The 16,284-nt window shown below is 37.5% G+C and overlaps 1 protein-coding gene across 10 annotated transcripts in view; it reads left to right on the top strand.

The window, feature by feature from the left end:
• Positions 1 to 16,284, top strand: part of ZNF385B (zinc finger protein 385B) — a 406,146-nt gene that overhangs the window by 323,902 nt on the left and 65,960 nt on the right. The gene's annotated exons all lie outside the window — the stretch shown is intronic.

The raw sequence follows: 16,284 nt of genomic DNA, 5'->3' as shown, positions 1-16,284 counted from the left end.
CTAACACCTGCAGATGGTATTTAGAGATGGGGTTTTTGAAAGGTGTTTAGGGTTAGATGATCATGAGGGTGAGGCCCTCATAATGGGATTAGTGCACTTACAAGAAGAGACCACAGAGAGCTTTCCCTCTCTCTACCATGTGAAGACATAGTGAGATAGCAGCCATCTGCAGCCAGGAAGAGAGCTCTCACCAGGACCTGAAGATGCTGGTGCCCTGATCTCAGACTTCCAGTCTCCACAATTGTGATAAAATATATTTCTGTTGTTTAAGCCACCCACTCTATGGTATTTTGTTATGGTAGCACAAGCAGTCTACGACATATATGCAACTTATATATTGTATGTGATGATAATAGGTCAAGTTCCTTTTTAACAGCCACATACTGGATACATACACAGATGTATTTGTGTGACTCTCCATAGCTATAGATATAATCACAAGCCACCTCAAGACCACAGTCACCTATCAATTTCTCTGCTGATTGGACAGTATTTTCCATGTCTACTATTTCAGATGTCTTTTTGAGTCCTGCCTTGTTTTTGCAACTGCTCTAGGAAAGCATGAGCACAATTGCATCACAGATGCTTTATTGCAAGAGGCTCAACAATCTTATTTTTGTGAAAAATAATCTGATTTTTCCTACATGCCTTGAAATTATTTTTTCCTGACACATTAACAAATTTGTGGAACAGAATAAAGATGATTTCTAAGCATACAGTCCCAAATCACTGTATGCCTCTGAATCACCCATGCCAATCTGTGAAATGATCTATATATCTACTGTTTGTCATTCTAAACCCTTGAGATTCTAGGCCATCCACAGTTTGGTAATCTCAATGAATATGAATTTTTTTTTCTTGGGACGCGTGGGTGGCTTAGTTGGTTAAGCATCAGACTTTGGCTCAGGTCATGATCTCACAGCTCGTGGGTTAGAGACCCATGTTGGTATGTGCATGGACAGCCCAGAGCCTGGAACCTGATTCAAATTCTATGTCTCCCTCTTTCTCTTCCCCTTCCCTACTTGTGTTTTCTTTCTTTCAAAAATAAATGAACTTTAAAATTAAAAAAAAAAGCTCTAAAATTTTTCTTTCTTGTACCAGAAATAATAATATATTTATCAAGGAGGTACAAAATAAAGAAATTGGGAATCAAAATCACATTTATTTTGCTATTAATTCATGCCATGTTTCTCATGATGTTTTACTGTAAGGAAACCTGAAGTAAGCCAAAACATTTAATTTTTAAATCTATCTTTAATACTTTTACTATCTAATGAAGTCTTGATTTAAACATTTGGATACATACTTTTTTATCTGATTTTTTTTCATTTAATTTAAACAAAATATTTAATCTCTGCTAATGTAACCAACTGTGAGGTGTTTTTTTTTTTTTTTTTTTTTTTTTTTTTTGCCATTTAAGCCTTCTTTTTTACTCTAGTAATGCTTTGCTCTCATTAAAAAGTTATATATTCCCGGGGCGCCTGGGTGGCGCAGTCGGTTAAGCGTCCGACTTCAACCAGGTCACGATCTCGCGGTCCGTGAGTTCGAGCCCCGCGTCGGGCTCTGTGCTGACAGCTCAGAGCCTGGAGCCTGTTTCCGATTCTGTGTCTCCCTCTCTCTCTGCCCCTCCCCCATTCATGCTCTGTCTCTCTCTGTCCCAAAAAATAAATAAATGTTGAAAAAAAAAATTAAAAAAAAAAAAAAGTTATATATTCCCTATTTCCTAAGATGTTAGTATGTCCAGCTACTCGAAATGATACATTTGTCCAAATAAAAAAATAGAATGAAATAGAGATAAAATAAATAAAATAAAATGGATAAGAAAATAAATAAAATAAAAAAGAGAATATGGTTAAATTTTTATTTTCATGATACGCTTAAAATATATTGAAGGATCCTATTCTTCTATATGTTCTAATGAAATGTATATTAGAATATGCCAAGTTGAAATTTTCCATGGTTACTGAAATTTACTTAAAGAGGGGGAGGGTGAAGGCCTGTTGCTGGACTTAGAAAAGTGAATAGCAACACCCTAGATCATTTGAAAAAAAATGTTTATAGGAAATCTTTGAAATGTCGTATAAAACTAACAAAGATTTTGTACAAATATTTAAGCATAAATTCCTGCCTGGAAATTTTTACAACTCTATTCAATATGACAGAGAAAAAATATGTAAACATGACCTGGGAGGAAAAAAACTGCATCGTGACCATCTATCTATACTATTGTCTCCCTCTTCAAACTACAAACATATCTTTTAAAAATTTAAGTCATGTCCTTTGCCCTATTCAAAAGTGTCAAGATTTACCTATTAAAGACTTTGTGTTCAAAGCTCCCTTTACTCACTGTTGAAACCTCTTTAGAATATGTAGATATTATTTATATGGTATGTATACATGTATGTTTATATAATGTATGGTCATATGTCTTCTCTCTCCCTAAATAAATTATTTGTCTGTGGCATCTAGGAAAAGGCATTCATTCACAACCACTCACTAAATGTCTATGCATGCCAGTCATTGTGCTAAGAGTTACAGTGAATAAGACAGAAGCTGCTCACTGTCTGATAGACATTACTTCTTCCTCTTGTAAAATTCACCATAACATAATAGAGGATATTGTTGGTAGTCAATAGTCAATTCAGTTGATTAAGCTGCCAAGAAACATTAGATTAAGACCTTGATGGGCTTTTATGCAGTAAGGGAACACAAGGTTTCAGAAGCCTGTGAAAAGAGGCATCTATAGTCCCACCACGCTATGTCCTCTCACATGTCCCTTTCATTATCCCAGTCTCAACCTCACATGGCTCTGGGACCTCATCTTCAGTGCTAGGGTTTCAAGGATTATGTGTACTTGGAGGGCACATCAGATTTTCTGGCAAGACAGGTCTTCAGTCTTGGCGCCGTCCCAGCACAGCATTTTTCAAGAGTAGAGTCAACTTGGAAAAAGTGTCTATGTCAGGCCATCTTCTTAAAATAATTTATCTTATTCTTAACAAATCTCCAGTTAATTAAAAGGAGAAGAAACCAACAACAACCTTTTTCTTAGCTTTTCTCAGTGACCAAGTCTTTAAGTGCCAATGATAAAGTAGGGGTGCTTAATAAATATAAAAAAGTAACAAAATATCATTGTACCAAACATTCCCTTCAGCCCAAAATGTTATTTCCAAATTGGTTGCTCTATAAACATTAATTGATGGTGGTGTTTTCTGGAAAACTTTTATCAAAAATTTGGGAATCCATCCAATAGCCAACAGACTGGGCTTTTTCTTTTTCTTTTCCTTTTTCCTTCCCCCCCCCCCCCCACCCGCCTTCCATCTAGATTCTTGTATTCAGAATTAGGTCTTAAAACTCTTTGGGGGAAGGAAAAACATGTTTTGGAATATTCCAATCCCTTTACTTTTAGAACTGTCATTGAGGGTGCTAAAGATGAATTGGAGTGCTATTTAGCAATCTGTGAAGTTTCAACATCTTTGCGGAACCAAGTAGGAATCTTGGAAAAATATATTTTTCACAGATTTAGCTGTCAGTTTAGATGTTCTTACCTTCCTTTTTATGTTCTCATGCTTGAAAAAAGATTGGGAAAAACTTATATGAACAACACTTTATTTTCATGGAATTCTAGTATCAGAGGGCTTTAACATATTTTCAAGACATTCTAGGTTAATTCTTCTAACACGCTCACATATAAATTAGGCTATATGTGTCATTGTTGCCCCCTTTTTGCAAAATGGAAGATTGAAGAATATAATCCAGGCTTCACATTTCTTCCAGTAGATAGCTCTGCCACTGAAAAGGGAAAAAAGCTAAATATTAGACAAGCAAGAGCTGGTCTCCACCCTGACATATTTTGAATTTAAATGTGTATCTTTCTAACAAGTTATTCATGTGGGACATATTTAAGTACCCAAAAAATCCTTGTGGCTCCTAAAGTCAGATTTAAAAAACTCTCATTTGATGTGTATTCTATTTATTTTATTTTTTAAGATTTTATTTTTAATCTCTACACTCAACATGGGGCTCGAATCCACAACCCCAAGATCAAGAGTCACATGCTCCACCAACTGAGCCAGCCAGGCACCCCTGCAAGTGTATTCTACTTAGAAGATAGACTTGTCTTGTCAGTCTCATACTTTTTTCTTACTGTGAATAGTTTCTACAGCCAAGTAATGATGTGAGTGTTGTAGTATGACACATATCTGATCTCTTTCACAGGTTTATGGTTTACAATAATTAGAGGTGTACATTAAGTCTCCATTAATTATAAATATGTGTCTGGGTCTAATTTATCTTTTTTTTATGTAGACATCAAACATTCATAGTATGTAAATTGATTCATTTTCATAATAATATAATCAAACCCCAAAAAACCTTCGTTTCCCAAAAATGAGCTGAAGCTATTAGAGGCTAAAATGATTAGTAACACCACTATTACATAGTGTATACTTAATTGTCAATTTTGAAGTACTTACCTTCTAAAGAGGTGGTGGCATTCATTTAGTCAGTCACTCATTCATGTGTTATATCTCACCTCCTCCCCAAAGCCACCTGGAATGTTCTCTCTGATCTCAAAGAAGTAATTCTGCTGCCTTGTTCCAAAGTAAATCTGTAGCTATTCTACCTGGTCTTGATGCTGCTTCATGCCATGTGGGGAAGCAGGAGGCAGAGTGAAGGGCAGTGAGCTACTTCTTTGCACAGGGAAAGAGCATTGGACTGGGAGCCAGAACACTCATTCATATCTGGACTCATTCTCTTTGATCTGGAGAAAGTCACTTAGCTCCACTTTTCCTCATTTTAAAACCAGAGGTGATAGTACCTTCCTAATCTATATCATATCATGAAAATTTAAGTTTAGTATATTTATGGAGAATTGAGGATATGACTGAATATTTAGAAAATTTCTGAAATTTAGTGTGACTCTGTGAAAAAATCATAACTATACAACCTATCACCATATTATTTTTTAAGATTTTATTTTAAAGTAATCTCTACACCCAATGTGGGGCTCAAACTCACAACCCTGAGATCAAGAGTCACATGCTGTAGGGACTAAGCCAGGCGGGCACCCCATTGTATCATCATATTATTTTTAACAATCTAAAATTCCATGAATATCAAATGAGATCATGTTTATGAAAGGACTCTTAAAATGGCAAAGCTCTATTCTTATAAATAATATTAATATTAATATTTCTATCCCTTTGATCTCATCTTCCTAGCCAATTACCTTAAACAAACCAAGCTATATTCATCACTGGGGCTGGCTTTGTGCATTAGAGCAATCCTAATTAAGGTAGATGCTAAGGATCTATACATGGCTAAGACCTGGTTCTTGAGTTTAAAACATTTACACTCAGCTTAAAAGAGTTGTGCTTGGTACTAAGCAAGTACTCAATTTACATTAGCTGAATGAGATAGTACTAGGGCATACTTAAAGATCAGAATCACCTGACTGCCTAAAAGCAATGAAGAGAGGCTATAGCCGAATTTGGAGCAGGGCTAGGGAGAAGGTATAGAGTGGAGGTGGGGAATAACCATACTGGTTTGGTTGCATTCCAGTTTGCCTGTTTACTTTCAATGATATTTAGACTTTAAAGGCTATGGATAAAGGTATTTTGAACCTGAGAGCTGTGCACTTAGGACACATTGTCATTGACTCCTAAGATGTAACAATGTTTTCTATTACATTTTTAAAATACGCTTGACTTCCAAACATAGAACCTTTATTCTCACATTATTCATTAAACGACTAGTAGTTAATGTAACAGTTTAAAAAAGATTTTAAGCCCAGTCATAGAAGCCAACATATTAAATTATCCTTCATCTATTGATAATGGAAATTTATTCTAAAAATTATTTGGACTTCTGACAATTAGAGATCTCCATTGACTCTGTGTCCCCCCTTTTTCCTGAATTTCAATTGCCAATCTATCAGAAGAACCCATTTAACCTGTGTTCTGAGCAGTGGCATCTAACTGTAAGTTTGATGCTTATTCAGAAAAGATTTTGTATTCTATCCCAAAATATTATATAGACATTAAGAGTATGCACATATGTATGAAAAACATTTTTTTCTCAGAATACAACTATCAGCCCAAATAAAAAGTTAAAAATTTTATAAGCCAAGGTAACCATAGCTAATAGCTAATAGGAACAGCAGAGAAATAAATCAATCTTCACACTTGTATGAGGAGAAAAAAGGCTCGAAACAGATACATTTTCAATCTGTTCCTTCATAAAATAATGTTCTAGAAAAACAGCCTATAGCCCATAGCTCATCCCTCCTTGTGCAATCAGACACTCCATTGTCTTCAGAGGGAGACCTGCTGCCTCACAGGCCTGGCCTCTCTTATGGGTGAATAGCTTCTGAAGAAGCATTGTGACATCTGGATGTGGAGTTCTTTGAGGCTGCAGTTCTGGGGAGAACCATCATTTTGTTACAGAGCAAGAGTTCTATCTGAATTTCCTGGGAATCGGTCATCACAGGAAATTATCAGCAATTCATGGACTTTCCTTTTTGCGTTTGCTTCGGCCTCGAGGGTAATCACAAAAGATTATAGTCTCCATTTCAGCTTTCATATCACTGAAATATTCTTCTCTGCCGAGAGCATGATTGATTTCCAGAGGCCAGCTTTTAACCCCGAGCTTCAGGAGGCCGGTTGCACTGCAGTGGTTTGAGAACTGCCAACAATTGTTCTTGTGATACTGTTCTGTTGTGAAGCAGAAATTTGGTGAATCCTGGATAATTATACAAACCCTTTTAAATCAAGTGATATATTCACTTCTTGTGTTGTTAGGTATAGGTATTTGTTCCATTTGAGTAAAGATATTAAAGGCTGGTGGAGACAAAAGGGTGAATAAAAATTTCAGGCGAGTGTTGGGAAGGCTTTGATGTGCCAAGCATCCTGATTGGCTGATTTTCAGAATGGAAAACAAAATAATTTAAAAATAGTTCTGAGAATCTTCATAAGGAGTAGATAGATTATAAACACAAATGGTTTTGGCTCCATAATGTGAAAACTTTTCATGAATGTTACTGAGGGATTCTGTATTTCACGACAACTTGTTATGTGGTGCATGTAGGTTTTTATCCATGGCTTGACTAGGAAATGTGGATGCAATATCCACGGCCAAAATATAAGCAAACTAGACACATTTTTACGTGGTGATTTCATTTTATGTATTCATTTTTCTCTTATATATGTTGCTTTATTCAGAATATATAGAGGCAGAAAAGGCTTTGTGTATATTTGAAACAAATCTAGTGGATAAGATAGCTTTGCCTAGAAGTGACTACATTTCCTTCCAAATTCAGAAGAAAAGGAAGACAGTTCAGTTCAGACTACTTTTAGTTTGAACTGTAGCTTCCTTGCAATACCTAAAAATGATTATAAATCAAATGGATAAATGTCAAATGTCAAGCTGTACCATTAACAGAGCATTATTCAATGAAGCAATTATCATCACAGAGAACAGAGTAGGGCACAATATGGAAGCTCTTTATTTTACTTTACAAGTGTGGTATATTTTGTATAGTATAAATGCAGGGTTGGACCCCAAACCTTTGTTTGCTGAGAAGAGTTAATATGTATACACATCCATACAAAAAGGCAATAGCAAGATGAATATATGACATAAAATATTTTTGATGTCACCTGTCCAGAAAACCACTCCAGGACCACTTTCCTAATAAAAGCCCTAAAATGTTAAGTGTTATAAGAGAAGCTTGCAAGGAAGAGGACCAGTAGAATCCACCTTGATGTAATCATGGAAATCTTGGATGGGAATCAGGAAACAAGAACAGATAAAATATAGGATGCTCAGTTGAAGTAAAATTTCAGCTAAACAACAAATTATTTTTAGTATAAGAATATCCTATGCAATGTTTGGCAATACATATATTCTTAAAAAAATTATTTGTTGGTTTTTTTTAATGTTTTATTTACCTTTGAAAGGCAGGGAAGGGCAGGCAGAGAGCTGGACGGAGGATCTGACACAGGCTCTGTGCTGACAGCAGTGAGCTTGATGTGGGACTTGATCTCACAAATCGTGAGATGATGAGCTGTGCCAAAGTTGGACTCAACAGACTGAGCCACCCAGGCACCCCCAAAAAACGATTTGTTGTTTATCTGAAACTCAACTTTGAGCACCTTATAATTTTATTTGCAAATCTGGCAATTGTAGCAAGAGATCTGGGTTCTGGTCTTGGCTGAAGAGGTTCAAGCAACTCACTAAAATTCTCCAAATCTTTTCTTATTTTCACGTGAGAAAGCTGGACTAAAGTCAGGCTGGTGGGTGTGGGGCCTGGCCTACCGGTTTTACCCAGCACGGTTTTCAGCGTTTGTTGTATTGAATTTCCAGTTAGGATTCTGCTTTGGGAGGGCGGGTGTTCTGGGGCTCAAACTAAAACAAATTAAAAAACAATTTGAAAATGTAGATGCTCTCTGACATTTTACCACTGTGTAAGGAGAGTATGGCAGGGAGAGTAAGAGCCCGAGATGCCCAGGATTGGAGCATTGCAGCTTGGTACCTTGCATGGAGCCTTGTCAGTCTTCAACTGTCAGGTTTCTTCCTGGCGCACGGGTTAGAAACGTGTTGTCCTGCATTTGGGGAAAAAACATTCCATTTCCACTTTGCTTTGCAGAACGAAGAATACATCCCAACACGCCTGGGTTTCTGATTGTGCACTTCTTCCTGCCAAGTGGGGTTTTCTTTTCATCTTCTACCTTTTTAATTTGTGTCACGGACCTGTTTTGCCTCAGCATTGGGATAGATCTGATTAGTTACTGAACAGCTTTTCAAACTTAGCTTTGACAGAATGGTTTTGAGAGGATGTCAGTTAATGTATTTGGCTGCTTGGGAAGCGTATTGATTTTTAAATCAAAAAAGCTCATCACTTCCCTAGTCTCTTAGAAAGCCTTTGTAACATTTTTTTAGCCTGTTTACCAGAACACGGGCAAACATACTCTTACTTACTTATACATGGAGACTTACACTGCTAACTTTTAAAGCTACATTTGTAAGTATCAGCAAGTAGTCTTTAGTTACTTGTATGGCATTTTTTTTTCTCCTAAGATATGAAGAATTTTATTTTCAGATTTACTTTTGGCACTCAATGTTATGTTATAGCAGTTTAATCTGGAAGACAAAGTTTTGGAGGATATTTTCAAGTCACTATTTTAAAAACAAATGGAAAGGTCAAAAACAAAGTGCCTATCTTCTATCTCAGATATATTAGCCTATCCTTCCATACTTCAGGATGGGATGTCTTTTTCCAATGTACTGTAGAATAATCGCTTCTCACGATCTGTCTTCAAATGAATCTCTATCTTTTTGAGTATTTTGCGCATCTATTGAAAAGCTATTCTTGGGGCGCCTGGGTGGCGCAGTCGGTTAAGCGTCCGACTTCAGCCAGGTCACGATCTCGCAGTCCGTGAATTCGAGCCCCGCGTCAGGCTCTGGGCTGATGGCTTGGAGCCTGGAGCCTGTTTCCGATTCTGTGTCTCCCTCTCTCTCTGCCCCTCCCCCGTTCATGCTCTGTCTCTCTCTGTCCCAAAAAAATAAATAAACGTTGAAAAAAAAATTTAAAAAAAAGAAAAGCTATTCTTCAGTCCATAATCCCAAAATATTCTATTTCTTTTTTTTTATTTTTAAAATGTTTTAATTTATTTTTGACAGAGAGAGAAAGAGACAGAGACAGAGCATGAGTGGGGGAGGGGCAGAGAGAGACACAGAATCTGAAGCAGGCTCCAAGCTGTCAGCACAGAGCCCAAAGCGGGGCTCAAACTCACAAACCACAAGATCATGACCTGAGCTGAAGTCAAAAGCTTAACTGACTGAGCCACCCAGGTGCCCCTCTATTTCCTTTTTTATTTTGCCGTGAGAAGAGACAACACTAAATGACACAGGAAACAACTGATCAATTTAGTTTAGATTCTCTTGGTGAATCCAGTTCCTGTTCCCATCACTCCGAATCATGTACTATAACTTTGTTAGTGTTGGGGGGGGGGGGTGGGGAGAGGCAGGTAACATAGTTTATTATCAACTTTGCATATCTTAGGCTTTTTTTTTTAAATTAATTTGTTTTGAGAGAGAGAGAGGAGGTTAGGGAGGGGCAGAGTGAGAGGGAGAGAGAGAATCCCAAGCAGGCTCAACACTCTCAGTGCAGAACCCAGTGTGGGGCTTGAACCCACAAAACATGAGATCATGACCTGAGCCAAAATCAAGAGTTAGATGCTTGGGCGCCTGGGAGGCTCAGTTGGTTGAGCATCTGACTTCAGCTTGGGTCTTGATTTCACAGTTCATGAGTTTGAGCCCCGCATTGCACTCACTGCTGTCAGCAAAGGAACCCACTTTAGATCCTCTGCTCCCCTCTCTCACTGCCCCTCCCCAACTTAAGCTCACTGTCTCTCAAAAATAAATAAACTTAAAAAAAAAGAGTTGGATGCTTTACCGAATGAGCCACCCAAGTGCCCCAAGCTGTTTTTGAAATATGAATATTTATTGAGTTGCTATCGAGAAATAAAGATACTTTGAAGGTAGTAACTTTTTCACAGAAAAAAATATTAATAGCATTTATCATTTTCTTCTTTGCTATTAAAATTCATAGTAGAGCTAAATTCTTATTAATTTCCTAAAAGATTCCAGGTAGTTTTCATTTTTCTTAAAAATTTTCTAAATTTTCTTACATTCTGTCATAAGGGCTTCTAACAATTTCGTAAGAATTTTTTTGTTATTTTATCTTTAACAGGCATTACAGATCTTTCATATCTGTATGCACCTACTGGCCAAAAAATATTTTAGTTACAGGAACATCAACTCTTAAAGATAATACAAAAAACTTTCAAGAACTTTCTTCACATCCTGATGGAAAAACACCTCTGCTAATGGTTTCCAGTCACATCGAAACATTTGCTTATTTAAGAATGGAAACAAACAAAGAAAAGCGCTGGGTTTTCTTAGGAGATGTAATTCAGCTCATTACCTTAATGCTTTTTCCCTGAATTGAAAAGGAGCAGTTACTATTGGAGTTGAGGGTGGTCTAGGCATTACATTAACCAATTAGACATTTCCAAGTGCATTGTTTAACCTGAATATGGGTAATGTGCAATAGAATGTTTTAGTTTACTTATCTATTGTTTGAATAGGAACATCAACACCCAAAACATTGCATATGTGTGTCCATGCAATGAGGTCTGAGCGAACCTTCAGTTAAGTCTCATACCCATTGCAGACATAAATTGAAAGTCTTATTTGTTAAACTGAACTTTTTGAAACGCTCTTTGATGTGGCTTCTTAAATTACTCAGCGGCATAACTACAGCTTTGCTGCATCACCCTTAATCCCTGGCAGCATGGAAAATCACCAGGCATGTGGAGCCGCCAGGAAAATGGAACATTTTACATTTGTACTGACCACATTGGTTTCATACAAGGATGTACTGTCAAAATTAGACGTGCGGCTTCCGTAGGGCACCCAGGTCTAAGCTTGCAGCATCTCCCACTAACAAAATAACTACTGTCTAAAAAAGAACTTAAAATGTATTCCTTCTACTCAGAATAATTTTAAAATTATCTGTCAAAGGTATTAAACTGGTTTTCCACTAAAGAGAGGGAAGTGGTGAAATCACCCATTCATTTGCTTTTAGTCTTTTTGCTTTTACCATTTAGTAACTCCTTAAAGTTCTAAGAGTGTTAAAATGAAAAATATTTGTTATTATTTTAGAGAGGGAGCACATGTGCACAAATGGGGGAAAGAGGCAGAGGGAGAGAGGGGGGGGGAGAGGGAGGGAGGGAGAGGGAGAGAGACAGAGAGAGAGAGAGAGAGAGAGAAAATGAATCTTAAGCAGGCTCCACTCTCAGCATGGAGCTGAACTCAGGGCTCAACCCCATGACCCTGGTATCATGACCTGAACCGAAATCAAGAGTTAGTTGCACAACCGACCGAGCCACCTGGGCTCCTCAAAAAAACATTTTCTTGTAATATCTTCATAAGTGTTAGATCGTGGACCAAATATGTACTTACCTAAAAAACACAAGAAGTAACATACTCATTTTGCTATTCTCTAAGTACCAGGCCAACTGCACTGCACAGAAACCCATTAGGAAGGTTTCCAGGTGAGAGGCCTCTAGCACTTAGCCCTCATCTTTAGAGAGCTTCCAAAATGCAGATCACTGTAGTTTCCCTTTCCCTTGGGAAATGATGATGAGCGTAGTGGCTCTGACAACCAGCTGTTATCTTGGTACTTGGTAGTTAAAGGACATCCTCTGCAGAAATCTCACAGACCACTTTGAAAGCTGAAGAACATGCCCCTTACTTTTACCAGGTGTATGATTCTGAATTCTGTATCAACTTCCCTAAATCATGGAGTAATGTCATTATTTTTACATATTTGGTATGGATTTATATGTAAAAGTATCAATCATAGTTGTATCAAGACAACCAAAATGTTTTTAGGAATTATCTGTGGTATAATATTGTGTTTTTTTTTTTTCCCATTCCCCTATCTGATTTTTTTAAGGTACTTGAAACACTCTGATAATACCTTATTTATCACTTTAGATATATGGGTCTGTTCACCTACAACATTGTATTTTTGAAGACTTGCCTTCATTGTTTGTCCAATTCCTAAAACAGTGCATGATAGCCAAGTAATCAACCTTTGTTAAATCAATGAATTTTCAAGAAAAGATAGTGTTTGTGCAAATTGCAAACCATGCATTTATAAAAGTATGATGTGTTAGAAAAGGAGCAAAAAGTCCCAAGGACTGTCTAGGTTGATATGAAACACTTAACCTCTAAAAATGTTGCCCCTTTTACTATCAGAGTGATCTTGAATTTTATTTAGGAAGAAGTCTTGAAATTTATTAAGGCAGAAACACAAATCTCTTAGCATTCTACATTTGTTTTTATTCATCCAAAAATAAAACTAAGTTGGAATTTCTCCAAAACGCTCCTGGAAAATGCAGTTTAATTTTTCGTTCCAAATAGATCTTCAAAATAGATCACAGGGTACTTTTGCTTACTCAGTCATCCTTACTGTCACTGAAATATACAATCTTGCTTGATGAATCCCAGAGCTTTTCAAAGAGGGTCTGACAATATGGAATTTCAATGAAAGATGTCAAGCTTTCTAAATTAATTTAAACAAAAAAGGGGAGGTGGATGAAATTCTAATCTGTGCTCTACTCTGATTGGTTGCTTCAAATCTCTGGGCCGACTCCACTCATATTTTCTATACAGAATAATACTGGCCACCATTAGGGAGACCCTAGAAAGGGATCCTGGGATTCCATTTCATTTCTGCACAGTCACGTACCTCAAAATACTTAGCAGTCTACAATATTTGATAAAGAAGTAGTAATAGCCATAGTAGGAATAGCTTTATTGAGACTAAGACTAAGATATAATGTGGCCCATAATTTTCTTAGGTGTGTGTTGTGTTACTTTAGACTTTATACCAGTTCTGAATGACAGCTTAACTTTCCAGTAGAGCAATGGTATCCCATTGTAGTGGGGACACAATGGATTTGGTTTGCAAGGCACAGCCAATGTGTGGTTTCAGCAAAAAGCTGGGGATATGTGGGGGAAGCACCTTTCCAGACATACCACTCCTGGTTGAATCAACAGTCTGTGGAGAGAGTGGCACGCCATTTGTCTTCCTTTCAGTGACAATGACGGCATCCACATGGACCCCTCTCAGGGTGCTCTGGATAGGAGAAGCAGTGTCAGTATGGCAAGTCTCTTCACTTACACATTCCAGATGCAAAAATGCAGGTCTCATGGTAGCGTGCAATTCCAGTGCGATGTTCCATGTGGTTTACTTTTATTGAGCTTTCTGATTTGAAATCCCAAACAGTACAAAGCTGCGGTGGTTGTGCGAATGTTGCCAATGATATGCACTTGTTTCTATTTCTTGATCTTTGAGAGAAGAAATGTGTCTTTGTGATTGTTGTGTCCGTTTTGTTTCTATTTAAGTTTTCAAGGATTTTAAAAAAGTAAAACAATAATAGTAAGGCATGTGGTCAGAGTATCCAAATATAAAAGGCAAAACCTTTTCTGAAGGAACTGCAGAGGAGTATTACTCTTCAGTGATGTAGCCATCACTTTTAAATGTGTCACTTCATTATATTTGACATTTTAATGAGCCCCTATTGTCACATTCTTTTCCATAAATCTGAATTTTAAAAAGGAAGGGATGAAAAACTGTCATTCTTTCTGTACTATTGTAATTTGATAATATTGCCCTTAAAAAAATGATGCTTTGCCAACCTTCCAGAAAGTCCTGCATCACAGGGTTTAGTAGTTGAGGTCCTCTGGGCAGTAAATCAAGGGCAAGTGTAAATGATGACCATCCCCTGCTGTATGTAATCTCTGAGTGTTCCCTCTAAGTATTTTTTTCTGGGTGCAAGTCCAATGGTTACAATGGGGAAGGAGGACAGGACACCCCCAATTTTTACATATGGCTCTCCTGAAGTTACAGAAGAAGAAATGGGCTTATTCTAAGAGTGACAAAAATGGATCAGAAACAGGAAAACCCAGACTTCCCTCTTCAGGAAACTTACTTAAGCATCAAGAAGGCCTTCTGTGTAGCTGGAGTAGACAACCGCCTTCCAGGCTGCAGAAGAAACACTCACCCTTCCTTCAAATCTCACACCCATCAGCAGCACCAACCCACACTGCCTGTCATCCCTGCTCCGTGTTCCATTAGCGGGGAGCAGCGTGGGAGAGACTCCTGCCTGAGTTTGAATCCTGGCTTCAGACCTTTGGACTCAGGGGTGACAAGCTATTAAATCTCTCAAAGCCTCAGATTCCTCATTTGTAAAGGAGAATGATAATCATATCTGCCTTGTGCGATGGTGGAGACTGCACAAAATAATCCCTTTGGGTAATTCCTGGCGCGTGGTAAGAGCTCTATAAATCTAAGCTGCTCTTATTATGATGTTTATTGTTGTTATTCCACAGCTAAAAAAGGAAATGAAAGGAAAACACCCCTAGGAGGGTAACGCATTGACATCACTGTTAAAGGGAGGATTCTGGATGCTTAAAATGTGAGGAAATCAGAAAAGGGAGAAAAGAAACCCAAAGTAGGGGTGGAGCAAAGAAAATAGACTTTTATGTACCTTCTCATGCCTCACTATTTTGCTTAACAGTCACTTCTTTTTCCAGTCCCAGTTTATACTGTTGGGTTTTTGTTTTTGTTTTTTTTTCATGTTTTAATTTTTATGATTATAAATATGAGTCCTTATGTTGGACTCATCCTACCCTATCTAGTCTGGAACAATATCTGACGTATTAGGCCTGCAGAAATGTTTGTTGGATGACTGATTTTTATTTTTATTTATTTTTTTATGTTTATTTTTATCTATTTCGAGAGAGAGATAAGGAACAATCAGAGGAGGGGCAGCGAGAGAGGGAGACAGAACCCCAAGCGGGCTCTGTGCTGTCAACATAGAACCCAGTGCTGGGCTCAAACTCACAAGGCATGAGATCATGACCTGAGCCAAAACCAAGAGTCGGTTGCTTAAGTGACGGAGCCACCCAGGTGCCCCTGGATGACTGATTTTTTTATTTTAAAAGTCAGGGATGCCTGACTGACTCAGTCACTGGAGCATCTGACTCTTGATCTCAGGGTCATCAGGTTGAGCCCCACGTTGGGTAGTTGGGTGTGGAGATTACTTTAAAAAATAAAATCTTTAAAATAAATAAAATAAATACATTTTAAAAGTAAAAAAAAAACAGTTTATACTTCCATTTAATAGAAAAACTAGTATTGCCTGTTCTATTGTACAATAAGTGCTTACCAAATGCCTTTCAGAACATTGGTTAAAATAGATGGCTAAGTTTCAGATGAAATTTTTCCATCTTTGAGAATAGTACAGATACCTGGCCACTTAATCACACTGAAGAAAACCTTGTAAAAAAAATAAATAAAAAGAAAAAAGAAAAAAAAGAAAACCTTGTACAATCCTTGAGCAGTCTGTTTTCCTTTTTAATTGGGTGGTGCTCAGTTTATTCTAACACCCAGACCCACTTGATGGCTAGTGCAATCATTTTAAGACTCTTCCAAGAATATAAATCAAATTCCAGGCCTTGTGAAAAATGTTGAGATAGTAGGGAAGTTTGTATTTCTCTGTTCTTTGCCAAAAGTTCCCGCTAGCAAAATTACCTACAATCTAAATATCATTGAGAACGAAGCCATTTGATGATGTAGCCCCTCCATTCAATTCTCTCTCCACCCATAGTGTTCCTCCTGCCTTTAGTGAGGTGCTGCTGTGTTTCTTT

Source organism: Felis catus, chromosome C1 (genome assembly GCF_018350175.1).
Source record: "Felis catus isolate Fca126 chromosome C1, F.catus_Fca126_mat1.0, whole genome shotgun sequence".
NCBI classification, from domain to species: Eukaryota; Metazoa; Chordata; class Mammalia; order Carnivora; family Felidae; genus Felis; species Felis catus.
Note: the sequence above shows the minus strand (reverse complement) of the source record. Positions and strands in the feature narration are given on the sequence as shown.